Genomic DNA, 6,483 nt, shown 5'->3' on the forward strand with positions numbered 1-6,483 from the left:
TTAGGACCCTATACAAAGGAAACTTATTATGTGCATATTTTTTTTGAGATGTTATAATTTAAAAGTGTGTATTAAGGGCTTTTTTAACAATCTCCAGAGTTTCATTAAAAATTTCAACCATTTCCTCAATGTTTCCCCATGTTTCCCAAAAAGTGCGATAAATTATGCGATACAAACTATATATCCCGTGCGATAACCGATATGTATTTGTATCCCAAGGGTGCGATACATAGTGCGATACCGATATTTCGAACACTGGTAACGATAACCATTGCGTGTGACAACGCCGAAACAGCCATTATAGAAAAATGACCACTAACAGTCCCGAAACAGGTTTTTTTTTTTTTTTTTTTTTTAAAGGAAAGGCCAAAATGGCTGTATCGAAATGGTAATGACAGTAGCCGTGACGGCGACTGTTACCATTATGGAACACCTTGATTCTTAGGGAAATCCAATTTTGTGTTTGGATATTGGGAAACAGTTTTTAGGAAAGGAGAGGCCTTTTATCATTTTCAAAAATATGACGTTTAGATAGAAATTGATTTCCCAAAATTTTGCAACTTATCTTAAAGATAAGAATCATAATTTTGGGAATTCATTTCCCATGTTTTCCTAGGACCCAAACATAAATTCACCCTCTAACTACTGGAATCCATTTCCAAAGGGTTGGATTCAAAGGAACCAAACGACCTTTTAATTGATGGATTTGCATTGGATTTGGATTTGACAAATTCCAAAGTTCAATGTTTGGGAATCAAACTACAAATCCATGGATTTGGACAGACATTAACGGGAAGGTCTCACATGCCAGTTATAAATTAGAAAACGTGCAACTAGCTGCATGCGAGGCCAGCAATGGGGCATGTACAACTAGGGTTGTACATCGAGCCGAGTCGAGTCGAGTCGAGGTGGGCCAAGCTCGGCTCGACTCGTCCATGCTATACTCGAGTTCGAGCTCGAGCTTGAGCTCACCCTCGAGCTCAACATTGAAGCTTGGCTTGTTTGGAAAGCTGTTGAGTCAAGTTCGAGTCGAGTTAGTGGTTTGAGTCGAGTCGAGTCAAGCTTGTAAATATGTAAATTTATTATATTTTTTGCTAAAAAATACGAATTAAATGTCAGTCGTGTTAAGTTTAAAATGTCTTATATGCCACATTACTAAGACAAAAAAAGAATGTCACATAAACCTCTAGAGACTATCATACCACAAAACCACATGTTAGTCCTCAACAATCAACATCAAATCCAAAGAGTTAAAATATATCAGAAAATATAAAACGTTAATCAAAATTTTTAAAGCTTACATTCCTTCAAGCATTCTGGACCTCGTCTTCACTTCCATCCTCCTCATACTCTTCAACATTGAAATTGCTACCGCTCCAAACTGGATATAACCAATCTTGCATACATATCAGGGCTTTAACTGTATTCGAGGCGAGTGAACTTCAATACTTGCTAACTACCCTGCTCTCGGTGCTAAAAGTTGATTCTGATGTCACGGTCGAAATTGGAATTGATAAAATGTTTCGTGCCATTACCGAAAGTCTAGGGTATTCACGAGCTCTCGACTTCCACCACTGCAAAACATCGAAATTGTCTTCCTGTAGCCTTATGACCGGCTCCTTTAGATACTTCTCCACTTCGGATTCAGTTTTATGCGTCTCCGTTTCTTCTTGGTCTCAAAAAGACAAAGTCACGAAGTCGTTTGCCCGCAGTTTGAGAAGTACCTATTCTACTTGATGTTTCGGCTGAATCATCAACATTTGAAGTGAACAGCTCTTCAATTGCAGCATTAATAATGGCGGTCTCTGCTGAAACTCTTTCGAAACTAGAATAAAGTGATCTGAAAACAAATCTAACCATTGTCATCTTGTATCGTGGATCCATGACAACTGCAATAGCCATTAACAAGAGGCATTCAGCCCAATACTTATCAAATTTTATCTGCATTCCTAAAGCCGTCGCTTTTTAAAAATCTGGACCATCAACGACACTTTTTTAGCGCGTCCATAATGAAAATAATTTCAGGAAGAAATTGATATGTCGTAGGCAGTGTTTAAATTGTTGGCGATATTATCAAAATATCGCTGATAATATTGGTGTCGCTGCACTGGCGAAACCGAAACCCCAATTTTTAGTTTCTCTACGGAATATCGATGAAATATCGGCGAAATTTTCGATATTGTTGATAATTTGGATTCTCGCCAAGAATATCGACTGTATCCTTGCGTAAATACGTAAAAATAGGAAAAAACTTTACAAAAAAAAATAATAATCTTTGATTTAGGTAATACCTGGTTATCGGAAATCGAAAGAAGCGAATCTGATGAATCCCTCAGTTGAAAATTCCCTTTCTGAGATGGGAGAGTTTTCAGTGCAAATGAAACCCCCCTTTCGAAAATCCCCCTTTCTTCGGGAAAATTCCCTCCCTGCAAATGATTTTTTTAACTTTCGAAGGGTGGAAGCCAATTGCGTACTGATATACTCGGTATGCTTTATCGCTTTATCGTACCAAGTAAACTCTCTTGGGCCCACCTTGAATGTATGTGATTTATCCACGCCGTCCATCCTTTTTTCCAACTCATTTTAGGGTCTAAACCCAAAATCGAAACATATCCAAAGCTCCAGTGGACCACATCACAGGAAACAGTGAGAATAATGATTTCCATTGTTGAAACCTTCCTAGGGCCCACAGTGATGTTTATTTTTCGTCAAACCTTTTCATAAGGATCCAAAGGCAAGGATGAACGGATAACACAAATATCAACTTGATTCAAAATTTCTGTCGCCCCGAAGAAGTTTCAATGGTAGGTGTTCAATTTACACTGTTTCCTGTGGTGTGGTCCACAAACTTCTGATATGCTTAATTCTTAACTTGTTTCCATAAATTTTCCTTCTAAAAAGGATGGACGGTTTGGATAACACATCCAAATCATGTTGGGCTCCACAGAATTTACAAAGTACACTCTCATATGCTCAATACGCAATCCGTTTATTAAGGGAAGTGGATTAGGTGTTAAGTGGGTAATACTTTAGTGGGTGTTACCTTAATGTGTGGGGCCCACCTTTATGCATTTTTTGTATATCCACCCTCTACATCCGTTTTTACTGATCATTTTATGAACTGATGCAAAATCTTAAGTAGATCCAAATCTGAAAGCCCCTAAGAAGTTTTCAATGGTAGACGTTCAGTCCTCACTGCTTTTTTGGTACGGTCCATTGAGATTCGAATTTAACTCATTTTTTTGCCAATGCCCTAAAATGATCTTGTGAAATGAATGGACGATGTGGATATAACACATGCATCATGGTGGGGCCAATAGAACTTGGTGACATCAACCCACCAAGGAGGTCGGTGGTGTGGCACACACGCAATCCGCATCCGAAACAAGTGATGTGGGTGGGACCCTTATCGTAAGGCTCACCTCTATGCATTCATTGTATATCCATGTCGTCCATCTGTTTTTTCATATTAAATTAGGGCATGATCCAAAAAATGAAGCAGATATAATTTTCTTGTAGACCACACCATAGGAAACAATGGTTATTGGCCATTAAAAACATTTTGTGGGCCACAGAAGTTTTGGATCAAACAGATATTTGTTTTTCTTTCATCCAGGTATGTTTGGCCTTATCAATAGGTTGGATAATCAACAAACATTACGGTGGAGCCTAGGAAGTTTTTAATGGTGAATGTTCAATGACTGTTTGTTGTGGTACGGTCCACCTGAAATTGCTTCTTCATTATTGGACCACACTCTAAGTTAGGTTGGAAAAACAGATGAATGGCATGGATATACAATGCATGCATTAAGGTGGGCCCTATGGTCAGCGTCCTACTCAAATTGCTATTCCGGGGTTGCACCCAAGTCGCGCTCCTGGTTTTGAGGGATTCTGGGCGTAGCTTTAATGGGTCCCTATCCACTGAGGTGGGTGGAATCCCTAACCGTGGGGCCCACTGTGATGCATGTGCCTTATATCCACTCCGTCTATTTGTTTTGAAAACTCATTTTAGGGCATGCTCCAAAAAAAAACAAGCAGATCTTAATAGCAAGTGGACCATAAAATGGGAAATAGTGGTAATCGACCAATAAAATTTCTCATGGGCCATGAAAGTTTTGGATTATGCTAATATTTGTCTGGTCTCTTCATCCATGTCTTTGTGACCATATCAATAGATTGGATGGCAAATAAACAGTCTGGTGGACCCCATGATGTTTTCAGTGGTGATGATTTAATAACAACAGCTTATTTCATGTGGTATGGTCCACTTAAGATTTTAGATCTTCTTCATTTTTCTGATCATGCCTTAAAAGGAGCTGTCATATTTGATGGACGGTGTGGATATAAGGCACATACATTTAATTGAGGATGTTGGGTATGAGAAACCGTTCATATTTGATGGACAACTTGAACACTGTGGTGTGCGTATGGCAAATTTACCGTAGATATTACTAATGATGTGTATATAGGGCACATTCATCACAACTACCAAGAAGCAACTAATTAGAAACTGATGATCACAGTGGACCCTACGGTTATGTAATGTAATTTTTTTGTATTTTTTTTAATTTCTAAATATACAAATATGTGTATTTAGGCTTGACATGAAGTTTCAGTGAAAAATTCCACCATTTTCCTCGTGTTATTCCCTTTTTTTCCGAATTTTCAGTTATCAGCAATATTATCGACGATAACAATATTATATCTTTATCTCTGGCCGGTGAAACTTGTAGCGACACCGACAACTTGAACACTGGTCGTAAGATACTTATTTCCTGAAAAAATCTTCGTGAAGTCGTAAAAAACTTTAAGAAACTGATGAACATCTTCAGCTTTCTTCCAGTCTTCATCACTTGGTACGTATGTATACATTTTATCGCGTGTTGCAAGTTCAGGGAATGTAACTTTAAATTCTAAAGCCATATCCAACATTTCATAAGTTGAATTCCAGCGTGTGCAGACATCCAACTTCAACTGTTGTTTAGATTTCAAATTCAAACATTAGATTATATCATTCCACGTACTCAATCTTGAAGGTGAGCCCCTTATATATTTAACGCTATCTCGTGTGTTGGCAATCGTTGAATCAATTGCTTTCAGTCCTTCATACACAATCAAGTTGAGTATGTGAGCACAACATCTGACTTGGAATATTTTTACCTTCGAAGAATAAATTTCCAACAGCCTTGAACTGAGTACGTAAGAAAGAAACCAAAGTATCATTGGAAGAGGCATTATCTAAAGTAATTGAAAAAAATTTCTTCTCAATGCCCCACTCAACCAAACAGTTGTAAATGCAGTCGGACAGTACCACACCAGTATGAGGAGGAGGAACGTAGCAGAAGTTTAAAATCCTCTTTTGTAGTTTCTAATCTGCATCAACGAAGTGTGCTATCAATGACGTATATTCCTTTCTTTGATTCAAGGACGTTCACATATCCGAAGTCAAACTTATTCTGGATACGAATGTCAGAAGAGCCTTCAAGTTAGCTTTCTCATTATCATATATCTTCATGCACTCTTTTTTCTGAGTAATACGAGAGGCCTTCTCACATTTGAGATTTATAAATTTGCAAAATCACATAAAAACTTTGCTTTCTACCATGCTAAATAACTTCTCATTAACTATCACCAACCTCGCAAACCACTCTTTCAGTTTTTCCAAATCATACTTATACGTTAAGAGTCGTAATCTTTAGAATGGTAAATGAAAGCAGTTGTTGGACTCCACCCTCCAATGTTCTTGGTCTCTTCATACATTTATCAAGATGCATCTAATAGTAAGTTGTATAAAAACCAGAATGCTTGTTGTAAAGAGTTTTACAAAACTTGCAGCTAATGTTGATTGAACCATCTGGTTGCATGCTCTCATCAAAAGATTCTCATATCGCTGATCTCTTTTTCTCTTTCACGGTTTCACCGAACCTGAAGTTGTTTCAACCTTGTTTTCTAATTTGTCTCCCTCCACAACAAAAGGAGATGTGATTGACACACCAGGGCCAGGAGTACTTGTGTTTTCTTCACTAGTCATCTAAAAATCAAAAGATAACAAGGGTAGGGTAAGATCAGGGCTTTTATAGGCTGCAGTAATCAATCAATCACATTTATACGTATATATAAATATATAATACAAACAATATCAGGCCCTTCCATAAACTACAAGACACAAGTGTCTCAAATAGTCCCCTAATAAATAAATCCACCAACATACATACATATACATAACTATAAATTGTCCACAATTATTTCAAATTTTGTTTACTAATTGTCTCTAAATATCTTATTCCTACTTGTCTCTATCTAGAGCTGCTAATTATCTCTATCCCATTCGGTAACATACCATGTACTGTCCCCATAAAATTTACATGCGAATTGAAATTTCGGCAGCACCTCCCTATATTCTCCAGATATATGTAAAATTCAATACTAATTAATTGTCATACCCACATGTAATCCATTACACATGTAGTGGAAACCAACTAG

Source organism: Magnolia sinica, chromosome 12 (genome assembly GCF_029962835.1).
Source record: "Magnolia sinica isolate HGM2019 chromosome 12, MsV1, whole genome shotgun sequence".
Lineage (NCBI taxonomy): Eukaryota > Viridiplantae > Streptophyta > Magnoliopsida > Magnoliales > Magnoliaceae > Magnolia > Magnolia sinica.